This window comes from Acomys russatus, chromosome 14 (genome assembly GCF_903995435.1).
Source record: "Acomys russatus chromosome 14, mAcoRus1.1, whole genome shotgun sequence".
Lineage (NCBI taxonomy): Eukaryota > Metazoa > Chordata > Mammalia > Rodentia > Muridae > Acomys > Acomys russatus.
In genome coordinates, this window is record NC_067150.1 from 14,493,554 (window position 1) to 14,508,272 (window position 14,719).

The 14,719-nt window shown below is 40.4% G+C and overlaps 1 pseudogene; it reads right to left on the minus strand.

The window, feature by feature from the left end:
- Positions 1-11,757: 11,757 nt before the first annotated feature.
- On the minus strand, positions 11,758-12,978 carry LOC127198144 (N-lysine methyltransferase KMT5A-like; annotated as a pseudogene).
- Between the last annotated feature and the right edge of the window lie 1,741 nt (positions 12,979-14,719).

Here is a 14,719-nt window from a genome sequence, read left to right on the forward strand (position 1 = left end):
GGTTGTAGAGAAAGTGGGGACTGCCTCTGACATAAACTCTGGTATCTAGATATGATCTCTTCCTCTTGGTGGAGAGGCCCAGGTGTCACACAGAGGAAGGGGAAGCAGGCTATCGGGATGAAACCTGATGGGCTGTGCATATGGTGGGACAGGAGGTCCCCTTCTGTCAGAGGTCCAGGGGTGGGAATAGGGCAGAAGAGGAAGAGAGGGTGGGAACAGGAAGACACAAGGGATGGGATAACATTTGGCATGTAATCTGAACAAATTATAATAAAATTTAAAATTTTTTAGAAGTAAAAATAAAAAAGAAAATATTTTATAGGAAATGCCACTATTGTTACACTCCACCATACAGTCACATTTTCCCTGCATGTTTATATTCTTTTGTAATCTTTCTTATATCGAAGCCACCGTGTATTTTCTATTTCATTTCACCGCAGACGATATTGGGCAATGAGTCCTATGCTTTACAGATTCAATGGGCCACACATCAAAAATATTTCATTGCCTATCATGCACATGGCTTCATTTTGATCTTCAGCAATTTCACAAGATATCCAAAATAAAACTAAAATAAAAACTGTAAATAAGCGCACTTTAGGCATGGTAACACATTTCTCTAGTTGCAGTGCTGAAGTAAATGAAGTAGAAGGATTTCAAATTTGTGGTAGCCTGGGATACACAGCTATATCAACAACAAAAATAAAGAATAAAAAAGTCCTAAATATACACACACACATAATTTCTTTATATTTTTTTCTTGTAGTTTCTCCCTTAAAATAACTATATATATATGTATATATTCTTCTTATATGATGTATATTTCTTATAGTTTGTCCCATAAAATTACAGTAAAACTACCATAATATATACATTATATTAATAGGCTATATGTCACCTAAAAGATAGTTAATGTATACAGAAGAGAGTGTGAAGTTCTGCACAAATACTTTCCTACTTCATAGAAGGAAATTTAGAGCCACAGATATAAAATTATCCTGAGGGGATTTCAATATCTGCAGATATAGCGTAATGCCTATAGAAAAGATTTTATCTACAAATATGTTTGTGAATAGTTCTACACTTCAGGTAGTTCCTTTCTAGGTTCCAAGTTGGACTACAGACAATTTCTTGTTCTTAAAACCCTTTAGTAAGGCTAGAGTTGTAGATCAGTGATAGTGAGTACTTAGCATATGCATCTACTTTGAATTCAATACTCAGCTCCACAGAAACACAAAACCCAACATGAACAATTGTTTAGCCAAAAGAAGAGACACATTTATCATTGATTTTTCAATTCAATGTAAAGATAATGATAGCTTATTATATCTTTCAATTTACTGCATTTTAAAGGCCTTAATTTGTGTTTAGATAGTAATTTATAGCTCATGATGGTGTCTTTCAGTTTCATTATAGCTGTCTTCAATATTACCTATGTGTTACCTAAGGGTTTTTTTCCTTTGAGTTAAAATGTTCTTTGAAATATTCATGGTTTTACTTTCCGCCTCCATGATGATAATTTCTCTGCACAGAGAATGTCTTCAGATATTAGATGGTATGTATATTACCACCTCTATCTTCCCCTTTTTTTCTTAACTCGCAATTACTGGAATTACCAGTGCACCCCAGGCTATACGATAGGACCATGGGTAGAAATGTAAGAGACAGCTTTATATGTGACACACTTGTAAAGCTTCACCTGGGAGGTGAAAGAGGGAGAATAGCAAGTTTGAGGCCAGCTTTAGCTACATAGATGCTGGCTCAAAAAGAAGAAAACACCTATGTCCATCCCACTTTCTGGAGCTTTGAATGATACAAATATAGTCTCTGGCTTGTCTTCTGTGGTCTAGTCAAGATGCATGTGATCCACCTAAGCAATAAAATTCTTAATTGTGTTAGGAATAGCATTTATTCAAGCTGAAGCAATCATTTATCAGCTTTATCAAAATGTAAATTAAGACTGTTTTGAGATTCCTCAGTCAAAATGTCTATTAAGTAAACAAATATTCACAAGTAATGTGAGGAAAGCAAAACCTTTTTCACTGGTAGTATAATATTAAGCAACTACGGAAATCAGTGTGGAAGGCTCTCAGCTAAATATAGGACTAAAATATGTATCAGCCTCACTACTCTTACATATACTTACGGGTCTCTATATTTCACCACAGAGGTCTTTGTACGTCAATGTACAGTGCTGCTATACTAATAATATCCAGTAAATAGAAACAGCCCCAGGATTAACCAACTGATGAAAGGATAATATATATATATATATATATATATATATATATATATATATATATATATATTTGTACAGTGGAATTTTATTCACCATAAAATATCAAACATGGAATTTGAAAAAGATTAAGGTAGATATTCCATCATATATGGATCCTAGCCCTGTGTGTGTGTATGTGTGTGTGTGTGCGCATTTGTGTGTATTTGTGTGAATACATGTGTATAAAGGCTCAGAAATTTGAAAGGAATCGATGAGAGAAGAAAATAAATACCTCCTAATGAAAAGTAGTGAAAAGTGTAATAGAATGCAGGCCATACGAAAATAAAAGGGGAAATAGGAAATTTTGGGAGCAGAAGGGCTTAAACAGGAGTGGAGATAATAAAGGTGGATACTAGAAACAATTAAGTCAAGTGAACAAAAATACCACAGAATAACTACTTGATAAACTGATTAAGAAAAAATCCACCCAATACCTGAAAATTCTAGGAATATCCTAAGCAATTTCTTAATTCAATACTTACCCTACTAATGGGAAGATGTGATTTCAAGATAGAAACAAGGCTGTAGGGCATAGGGGAGCCTGGAGAGGCCTGCCCTGCTGTTTATTTGATTTGGGGCACTTTACCTACCTCAGTATATCTTACTATCAGGAAACAGCACATATGGAAGCTTTGGTGATGTTCTTACCTTTCCTTCATCACATTTTTTCACTCATCACAGCTATTTCAGTTACCATGGAACTTTTGAAAACTGGACTTTTACTGTCATTCCTTAGTCTCAATAGATAGAATTATATAGCGCACACAGCAGATTCAAAAAAGGCTCTGGGTGAGCCTGATACCTGGAAAGAGCTATTATCTGGGGTAGAAGCTACAGAGTTGCTATTCAGAGAATTACTCATTTCACCTTTCATTAAATAAATTACTGTTTTGATTGTTTCTATCATTTCCTTCTTGGGGGTGAGGGGAGTGCTTTATTCTTTCTTGTTTCTCCCATGGGAGGAGAGTTTGAGCCACATAGATTTGCCTCCTCCAGTGGCACAGTCCTGTTCAATTAGGCATTTTGTTCTTAATGTAATTTTCTCCTTACATGGGACCTCTGGAGTACCTGGTTTCCCTTGGGAACAGCTCATCTATTCCATCTCTAGAATCTTTGCAGTACTAACATTAAAAAAAAAAAAACTTTTGGATCAAGCCTTGTTCCGTGTCCAAATCCTGAAGTGTTCTCTACGAACCTCAAGAGAAGAAATATACAATTTTGTTTATATTATTGTAAACACCCAAAGAGGTATCTTTTAAATTCAGTGGAATCCTCAAGAAAACTCAGAATGAGGGACAGGAACTGAATGTTTATAAGCAATAAAAGTAAAAGTATTAGCCCTATTTGTTGTTGTAAAGTAACAAAATAAAGAAATAATTATTATGTAACTTTCTTTCTGAGGCTTCATCTCTTAGCTGGCTGACACAATTGCTTTTTGGCTATTGTGTGGCCAGCAACCAGAGAAAGGAACTTGGAGAGTATGAGATACCTTTGAGGTATACTCAAGCAGCTCACTCTTCCCAATCATGTCATATAGGCCACAGTTCCTGAAAACTGGCAGGATTCTCCTTTATGTACATATCTGGGGATTAACTAATTGGTAATGTCTTTAAAATCTTTATAATCTGGTGACCTCCACAATCCCAGACCTCTGGGTAGTATTGAGTTAGAGCCCAAATTGTAAACACTTGTGCTTTGTGCAATAAATGAGAGCCAAACAACAACAATTCAAATGGTATAAATTTCTCAGTTCTACTTCTTAATGTAACGAAGAACAGGTGACCTGCTGTTCTTTGTAACATTATTTCACAAATGGACATCTTCTATTACCCTTTATAAGTACAGACTAAATCTTTGACTACTGATTTCATCCCAAAACTGAATGGGGAAAATATTTGTCTGCTATATATCTGACCCAGGATTAATATCCAGAATATATAATAAACTGAAAACACAAAGAGTTAAAGAAAAACCAAATAACCCATTTGAAAAATGGTCCTGGAAGCCTGTGGTGGCTTGACTAGGAATGGCACCCATTCGCTCATATAGTAAGTGGTTGGTCATTAGGGAGTAGTGCTGCTTGACAAGACATGGAAGGGATGGCTTTGTTGGAAGAAATTGCTTCTGGAGGTGGGCTCTGGGATTTCAAATGCTCAAGCTAAACTCAGTGTCACTGTCTCTTTATACCTGTGGGTTTGGATGTGAAGCTCTCAAGCTACTTCTCTTGTGTCATGTCTCCTGCACCCTGCCTTGCTTCCTACCATGATGACAATGGGCTAAAACTCTGAAATTGTAAGTAATAGCCAATTAAATGCTTTCCATTATAAGAGTTGCTTTGGTCATGGTATCTCTTTACAGCAATAGAACACTGCCTAAGACAGACCTGAACAGATAGCTCTCAATAGAACAAAAGTTCTCAAATTGGCTAAGATTATCTCAAAAATATTCATAATTCTGAGAAATTATGAAAATACAAGTCAAAACAACTTTGATATTTTATCAGACCCCAGACATAATGGCAGGAGCCAATAAAACAACCAGCAACATTTGCTAGAGGTAGTGGAAGGGACCATCACCTACTATTGGTCAGATTGCCAACTGGTCCAACTTCTATTGTAATCAGTGTGAAGAATTCTCAAAATGCTAGAAACTCATTTGCCGTTTGGCCTAGCTCTACCACTTCTGGACATATGGGCAAAAGATTTGGCATCTCAGTCCACATATACTTGCTAAGCAATGTTCGTTGCTGCTATTCATAATACCTAAGACATAGAATTAGCCTAAACGGCCTTCAATTGATTAATTCAATTGAAAAATTATTAGTACAAGTACACTATGAAATACTATTCGGCTGTAAAGAAAAATAAAAACATGAGCATTGCATTGAAATTGGTAGGATAAGAAAAGGTCTTATGGAATAAAATAGCCCAGGCCCAGGGAGACCATCATTGTATATTCTCTTTCACTGAGGGCTCCTAGGTCCAGATATTCAAATGTGAGTATATCTTCTGGAGAAATTGCAGAAACATGGGAAGTAAATGTGACTTTTACCAGGCTAGGACTGTTGGATAGCAATAAAGAAGAAAATTGCAGGGTATAAGTGACCTGATGAGGAAAAAAGAAAAATATGGGGCACTTTTTTTTTTTTTAGGGAGAGGTAATCAAGGTAAATGACAAAGGTGGAGGGAGGAGGATAAAATAACAGAAAGGATATTTGAAAATGTCATTAAAACCCACCAATTAACTAACTGAAAATCTAATATACATAATTTTGTGTATAAATACACATATATAATTTAAATAAAAATTTCTCACCTGGGCAGAGAATATTCCCATCAAGAGCCAAAACCAGCCTAAGAAAATCTCCAATATCAGAGCATTCCTCTGTTGATTTTTTGGTCAGGGTTGTTCAAGAAACAAAAAACATTTAGCCTACAGCTATTGCTCTTTGTTGCCCCCCAGAAGTAGCTGCCACGCCTTCTGCCAGGACGATAATGAACTAAACCTCTGAAACTCTAAGACAGACCCAAATTGAATGTCTTTCCTTTGTAATAGTTGCTGTGGTCATGTTGAGCTTCACTACAATCAAACTCTAAGACAGAAACCAAGCAAGCCATTTGATAGATTCTCAGCACGGCGGCCTCATATTAGTGGTTTGGGTTTGTACACCTGAAAAAAACATCATTTATTGGACTGACACTTGTGTAGCTTGTACGGTTTTTAATACATTTAATCTTTCATATATCAACACCGATTCATTTGACCATGCTATAGTTTATCGTGAATGCTTTCTAATATCTTATTTGTTAAAGGACTATATACCACCTATGGCTTTACTGGAAAGTAATGGGACCTTCAGGAAGTAAAACCTAGCGGCGAGGAAAGTTGGTCATTTTGGGTTCTTGTGTTTTTCTTCTTTGTCCATCTGCTTCTCAGCTGCCATGATGTCAACAGGCCCTGATAATATGTACTCTCTACCATTGATAGGCTATTCTTCTATAGGTCCAAAAGCATCTGGGCCAACCAAGTATGAAATGAAACCATGAGCCAAAATAAAGCTTTTCTTTATTACAAGTTGTTTATCCCAAGTATTTTATCAGAGTGATGGGAACCACAAACAGGCACACCTTGGTTTGGGTGAATTATCTATACCATTAAAACCTAGAAATCTACACACCAAAGGAAATTCTTGAACTTCTGATCCTCCTGCTTCCTACCTTCCAAGTGCTAGAACTATAGGTGTTCTCCAACATTCTCAGTTTATATAGTACTTAAATGAGTCTAGAGTCTTATGAATGATAACCAAAACCTTTACAGCTGAACCATCATCCCAATCCATAAGTTAAACTTTAGTGGAATGTTGGAGAAATTGAAGATCTCATTTGTGTCAAAAATCACTGCACAACAAGATATGATGGTACATGTGTTTACTCATAGTGTTTAGGAGACACGCAGGATGACCTCTAAAATTTCACTGCCAGCTACAGCTACACAGTGAGTTCCAGGCCTGAAAGATATGCATAATGACTCCTTGTTTCAAAAACAAAAATAAACCAAAGCAAAAGAGTACCACACAGTTGAATCCTGCAATATCTAGAATTTTTTCTCTTTCTCATTGATGAGATGGACATTAAAGAGAATTGCCTACCTTTCTTTAAACTAAGCATATGAGAGGTTGGGGATTTAGCTCAATGGTAGATTATCTGCCTGGCAACTCAAGGCTGTGGTTTTGGTCATTAGTTGTGCAAAAATATAATAAGCATATGATTATCAACATCTGTCCATTCCAGATTTGTTTTACATAAAATGTTGATACTAGTTGAAGCTATAAATAAAACTTGTGTGGAAATTGTCTATCAATTGCCACAGAACTGGTTGTCTTAGAAGTATACAGTGAAGTTAAAATTCTTTAGGTTTTTTAAGCCTCACTCCTAGACAATATTATATTGAAAATTTCTGGATAATGGGGAGGAGTTATTTTTTTTTAAGAACATGGCCATTAATGGATTTCCTCGTGTCCCAGTGGATGACTTCAGGCTCATGCACATATGGACAAAAATAATTGGAAATAGAGTTGTAAAAGATTAGCTAATTAATAAAAAATATATAAAAGAAGGACTTGAAGTCAGGAGGTAGATATGAAGGGCGATCCTGAGAGCATTTGGAAGAGGAGGTGAAGAGTAGATATGGTCAAGACACTGTGTATGCATGCATAATATTTTCAGATATTAAATAAAAACAATTAGAAATTTTAAGACCTCCATACTCTTTACATACAGTTGAATCAGATTGAGTTGAGATGACTTTTAAAAACAACATGAAGATGTTTTTCTGTTGTGTACTAATGGTAAAGAATTAGCTATTGATCCTTATCAGAGCTGCCATTCACGATTTCTAAATAGCTATGAATGGTGAAAGAGTGCTGTAATCTGAACACTGGTGAGGCTGGAGAAAGGATCTGGGAGCATTAGCCAGTTCTGAGTTTTCGGCTCAGATGCCCCTTGACATACAGTAAGGCTCTGTATGATAAACTCATTATATGTTGAAAATGTTTAGCTTAATAATGCATTAATAGTCTTCCCCTATGGATCATCGTGGCTTGGTACCATGGTGCATCATAGGGTAAACCATATTCATTTTTTACCCCGTAGTTGTGTGTCTTAACAGGAGGGCATTCTCATGGCTACTCTTTATTATCTCAAAAACAGTTTTGAACCACAAATTTTAATCTGAGGGAAAAAATTATACTCCAGCTGTCCCAGTTTTTACTTAGTGTGCATGAAGTTTGGATTCAATCTATAACAGTGCACATGGCTTTAATTCCAGCATTTTTTGAGTTGTACTAAGGAAGAGCAGAAATTCAAGGTCAACCTTGGTTATGTTATTCTGGGCCCAGTGGTAGCCTGTGCTTTGAGGTTAGTGGGCAGGCCAGGTGCTGTTTGCTTCCAGGTGGGAACAGAGAGACCTCGAGATCAAAGATCATGTTTCTTTCTCAGGATTGGCTTAGAGCCCTAGGCAAGGCTCTAGGTCTCACTGGGGGAGGTGGAAATGAGTTTTCCACTGAGTGTTGCAGTTAGCTCTTTAAAATGAGATTGCTGGTGTCAGACAGCAGTGGAAAATCAGGGGTTCCAAAAGCCTGTGATGAGACCAAAAGTATACAGCCCTTTGTTAAGATGCCATGCTAATCATAGCATAGACTGTGAGTGGACACCTGAAACCAGGAATAAGATGGGTTAGTACTGGTCTCTCGGTGATAGAGCAGGCTTCAGTAGCTGCCAAGGTAGCTCCACCATTGCAGCCTGTTTGGCAGTCAAGCCCCAGATGTCCTGCAGTGATTCTTCCCCAGAATAAATGAGCCTCAGGTGGCCATGGAGGATCAGTGGAATGAGACAGCAAGCTTTTATTTTTGTGAATCAGAAACATTATAATCCTTGAGGTTTCAAGGATGAATGTGTTTGATTCACTCAGGTTAGGGATGACAGGGAAGGACAGATGCTGCCCAACCACATGGGGCAACAGAATCTCCAGTTAGAGCAAATAAGGGTGAGGTCCTCTGACCTAAGAAGCCCTCCACACTCTGAGAAAGGCACCTCTATTTTCCTACTTTGTTTTCAGTCAGCGTCATCTCAAGGCACTGGATAAGGTTTGCAGGACAACTGACACCTTTCCATTTAAAAGGTCATTTCCGAACCCTGAAAGCCCAATGTGGGTATAGGCAATGACCTTTTAACCTCTCAGAAAAGTCAAAAACTGGCAACACAGCAACCATTTAAAAGCCATTAGGATGGCTGTCAGCTTCTTAAATCTGAATCTGCAGGTAGCCTTGTGTTGGTGGGGCATGCCAAATCTCCCTGCAAAATTGCCTCAAGAATGTGACTGTCCCCAGGAACACCTCCTATTTTTATCTATCAGACACCTTCAACTTTTCATATTGTAATTTAAATACTAAAGAGGAGTATTTCTTCTGTTACCAGAAAAACAAGAGATGAAATATGCGAACCATAAAGTAGAGGTTCATTCTTCATGTCCACCAAGGCTATTAATATGTCTCTAGCTATCTAAAACCATCATTGAAACAAAAAATACCATGATTTGGAACATCAAACGTCAGGGACCAGATCTGGCATTGATAGACTGCCTCAGGTATTAAACAAAATATGTATAACACTACAGCTGACCTTGCCCAACCTTATCAGTAAGTCACAGCCCAGGGGCTGGTGGGGGGATGAGTTTGCAGAGTCAACATGTCTTCCAAGATAATGTCTTTTGAAACAAAAATATTCCAGGAAAAGGAAACCATAGATCCTCACACAGACTCCACAACTACATCAACTTCCTCTTTTCCATGGGTCTCTTCTACTTCTAAAGACTTCTGAGGCAGCTTTTTGTCCTTGGAGGTGTCAATATTTCCCATGGGAGAGAGGTTGACACTCATTGTATGTACTGATAAACACTGTCATCTGTTGATATCAGACTGTGGTTTCTTCCTTCTTTTTGTCTCCTTATGCTGCCTCTGAAAATTGAACAGGTAACATGGGTTAGTGGATAAAGATGTCACTGCTGAGATTTAAGACTAGCACTTAATCCCAGGGACACAAATGTTGAAAGGAGAGAATATACTCTAGCAAGTTGTGTTATGATCTGAACATGTATTAACGGAATTTGGTCATAAAAACAAACAAGCAAACAAAATATATAAGCAGACACATAAAACACCAAATAAGTAATAAAATAATATTTAAAAGGTGAGGAACTATTTTTATACTCAAGACCTACAATACTAAAGGCAGAACTTTGATACATCTTTGTTTGTTGTAATGCTAAATGAATTTTTCATTCCCTTACAGTCAGGCCCCAGATAAATTATAGAATAGTCTCACTCCATACCTGTGGTTCCTCCCAGCACTTTTCACCCTGCCACCTACCCTAAACCTCTCCAGCCCAGAGGCTGGGCTTTTTCTTTCCTTTTCCCTAGCTTCCCAATCCTATAGAAACTTGCCTTTTTTTTTTTTTTTTTTTTTTTTTTTTTTTTTTTTGGGGGGGGGGGGGCCCTTGCCTGGCAATAAATATTTTAATTTTTGCTTTTTTTTTATGATGACAAATAAGTTTCAAGTTTATTTCCTCTTTTGTTTGCTATTTAAATACAAAGCTAAGCCACAAACAGGTACAACCAAGACAATTATCTCACAGTTACACCCTCCCTTCGGATCCTCCTCCAAGTCTGGCCGCTGACCGGGCTAGCAACGGGTGTGGGGAAGACTTTCTCAGGTAGCACCATCATGAGGCTCGGGATGGGGGAAGTGGTGGGGACAGGGGACCTGGCTCCTGAGCTGTAGCAGCCCCTGGGCTGCAGGTGAAGGGTGAGAACTAGCTCTTCCTAGGGAGGGGGAAGGCAGCCACCTACTCTTGCTAATCACAGGTCAGAACCGTGTCACCCTGGCTCTCTGGCTGCTAAGCACCCTTCTGATGCTGGCAGGGGCCCTAGACTGGCAGCATCTGCACAGGACACCAGGAGTTCTGCCTTGACAGCAAGTAGAGAACTTTCCACGCAGCAGAATTGGGGTATGTGTGTGTGTGTGTATGGGGGGGAAGGGCTTAGTAATTTCTGGTCCCGCTACAAAGCCGCACTTTTGATTAGAATAGGGCACCATCTCAATCTTCTCTACACAAACCTGCCAGCCAAGCCAAAAAGATAAAAATAAAAGAACCCCAGAAGAAAAAGGAAAACGCATTCACTTCACTCCCTTCAAAACCTATATACATATAAGTTGTTTTCTGTGGGTTTTTTCTTTTCTTTTTTTTTTTTTTTTCTTTTTAATTTTTTTAATGTTTTGTTTTTTTAATTTTTTTATTTTTTTTTTTAAATAAATTCAGTGTTCACATTTCTATAAAGAATTACTGCAGTTTCAGGAGACCTGCTCTGCTTGGGCAGGACAACAGTGCTTTTCCCGGCCCGCCTCTAGTCTGACTGCCCACCCTGATGCTTCGAGGTGCCTGGAAATGCCGTAAGCCTGTGGAGGAGGTCTGTTCCTGCGGGGCCTCCGGAGCCCCAGGCTCAGTAAGCTTTGGAGAAAGCAGAGGGGAAGACTAGTTTACTGCGAAACTTTGTTAAAAAATATTCACACACATCAATGTGTAGGCCTGTCAAGACGCTGAGGAGAACAAGAGCTTGGAGACATCCTGTCCAGGCTGTGCGTGGGGGGTGGCAGCACCCTCACACCCGCCTGCCCTTGGACGCGGGGTGCGGGGGAGTCCTGGCTTTCATCGCGGCCAGAGCCCAGCTTCCTAGTTCACGTTTAACTCCATTCTCTAAAACCTGTGCCGAGTCTTAGGCTGCGCGGGAAGCACGAACGTTCAACTTGGATGCAAAAGGTACAAAAACAACTAGAATATAAAAGTTTGGGTAATATAAGGCCATCTGTTCAGGTCCGCCTTGGAGACCTGTAACAGATATTTAAATACTACATGAAAAGGCATCTTTAATATACTTTAAAAGAAAAAACATTTGAAGTAATTAGCTAAGAGTAAGTGTGTGTGTAAAAAAAAAAAAAAATCATTTCCCTTTGAGAGCACTTTGTCCTTTGAAGGAGGCAGGGTGGCAGGGAAGCGGGGAGGCCGCGTGATCAATGCTTCAGCCAAGGGTAGGCTTCGATGGAGGCCTTGCTTCGGTCGCCGTAGTCGGACAGGAGCTCCTCCCCAGCGGCAATGTCTCGGGAGGCGATGAGGATGAGGTGAGGCACACCATCGATGTCATGCAGTTTGGTCTGGCAATTCCCACACTTACTGTGATTGATCAGTCTCCCCAGGCGGTTCATTTCTCGACTGGCATCCACGCAGTAGGTTTTGCTCAGATACTGAAAATAGTACATGTAGCAGCCGGTGGAGGGGTCTTGTGCGTACAGAGCCTCCCGCTTCTTGGCATCGCTGATCTCAATGAGGTCCCCATGGTACTCTACCACAGTCTCCCCGGGAGAACTGCTTGGTGGCAATCACACCTCTGCCTTTGCCATCAATGAGGTCAATCTTCATGCCTTCTTCCTTCCCGCTCTCAATCAGCTCATCTATTTTTTTCCTTTCTTCAGACTGCAGCTCTGCTTTGCTCTTCCTGGAGCTCCTTCGCACGGGGTAGAAATCTGTGAGTTTTCTGTTCTGCTGAGTTTTCCCTTGAGACTTTTTCCGAAGAGTCGGCTTGCCCTTGAGGGGCTTTCTCAGGACCTGCTTGGCAACCACTGCATTGGTAGAATCACATGGTGGGGGTGGAGTGTTTGGAGGCTCTGCTGCTTCGGATTTTTGGTTTGGAAAAGGTGCCAGGGGACCTCTCCTGGCATCCTTGATTTTCTGTTCATCGGACTTCACGGGGCTTCGGGTCGCGTTCCCAGCATTCCTTTTCTCTTCTTGCTTCCTGTAGATTCCAGCTAATGGCTTCTCCTGGCATTTGACTTCACGATGCGCAACTGAGTTCTCTTCCTGAAGTGGTGACCGCATTCCAGAGCATTTGTTCGGACTCATGTAGGCATAGATCTTTGACTGCCCAGCAAACACGTTCTCCTGCAGCCCGGCTAGGCCCCTGGTGGCGCGGCTGGCGCCCTCGCCCTCGCCCTCGCCGCGGCCCGGCCACCAGCGCTGCCGCGGCCGCTGCTGCTGCTGCTGCCGCCACCACCAGCGCCGCCGCAGCGCCCCAAGGCACCCGCTTCGCCCATGGCCTGCTGCTGGCCGGGCGCCCGCGCGCGCCGCAGCCGGGGGCCCCCGAGCGAGGCCGGGGACAGAGCGGCAAAACTTGCCATTTTTTATATGTGCTCTCTTGGCATTTGGCTTGCTCTTGGCCTCTTGAGCTCTTGGTTCTCTCATGTCTCTCTTTGTTCCCTCTCTTTGCCCCACTTTTTTTCTTCCTTTCTCACTCTGCTATGGTAACAATAATGCATCTCTACAACCTGCCCCAGGGACTCAGGAACTCAGCAACAGGAGGAGTACCTGTCAAGACTTGGCACATCCCCACTGTCATACATATCCTCCCCTTGTACATGTGCCATATCTCCTTATGAAAGGCCAGTCCCTCCTCTCTTTGACCTATTCTTCCTTCCACCCTGGCCCAGAGGCAGCCTCTGTAAACACCTTCCTAAATAAACCTCCCACATGAGATCTGTCAATCCTCAATCTTCGCGTGACCTGGGGCTAAGTTCTCCCTCCCTATCTACAATAAAATCCTTCTCCTCAACTATACCAAGGAATGGTTATGTCCTCATTTTCATTCACCTTCTGCTCTAAACATGGGAGAGGCACATATGAACTCCTTTCCAAGGTACTCGTCTTCTGTGATGGCTAACTCCTAGATTATGTTGCAGTCAGAAATGGCAGATCTGTGAAAAGAGGTTCCTCTGTCATGAAATTTTAAAGCCCCAGCTCAGCTCATACTATACCCTCCCAGCCTTGGGATCCTCTGGTCCATTAGATGCCCTACATTACGTTTTTAATTTAAATTACTGTTCTTAAGACATCTAGCTTAGGCTTATGCATTCTACAAACACTGCCATGCTTAAATCTCTTTCATTTTCTGGACTCAGGTTATACTTTGGACAATTGAAACAGAGACAGTAGACTGCAACTCTGACAACTTAGGTATGTGAGAGAGTTCACAGCAAAGATATTACATATTTATAGAATCATTTTAATTAACTAATGTTGGTCATTTTTGAATAGCTGTTACCTAAGGCCACCATGCCCACCTGGCAGAATTAGGCTTAGCTTAAGAAGAGATCTTTACGACAGGCTTTATGGAAGGCCAGGGCTTAATGATTGTTGCCAACCTATGTTGCTCACTTGGGTTGTTCTTCAGATGTATGTCCCCTAATGAAGAAATGTTCCTAATGGCTAAGCCATAAGTCAGAGCTATCTCCACTTGTTATGAAATAAGCACCTAGGGCCTACATGTAAGAACATTGTTATGAGAATGGAGTCTAATGGCTGGTCAATCCTGGCAAATGAACATCTACATCTTGGCATTTTTATTGATACATAAGCCATTTGGATTATACTATTGCTCTAATTTACCTTTCTCAGATCTCTGATGTGTGTAATGTATATTTTGTTAGGTAAAAAGGGAGATCCCCAAAACGGCAATGCTAATGACAATGTACTAAATAGAAGGACTCAAATCAGCAAAACAGAAGGCCAGTCGTTGGAGAAACAGAAGCCCAGATGCAGTATTCCTTGGAAATCTCACAAGATCAGTCTCTGTATACCAATAAAATTGATCTCAATAAGGTGGGTTTCTGTTTACTAGGACCTCCTTTAATACACCCATAAAGGTCAACTACCTCCATCAATGGCATCTAATTCCAGGTAACTGAACAGTCTGTACCACCTTAGAGACTCCCACCCTACCTCCATCAATGGCATCTAATTCCAGGTAACTGAACAGTCTGTACCACCTTAGAGACTCCC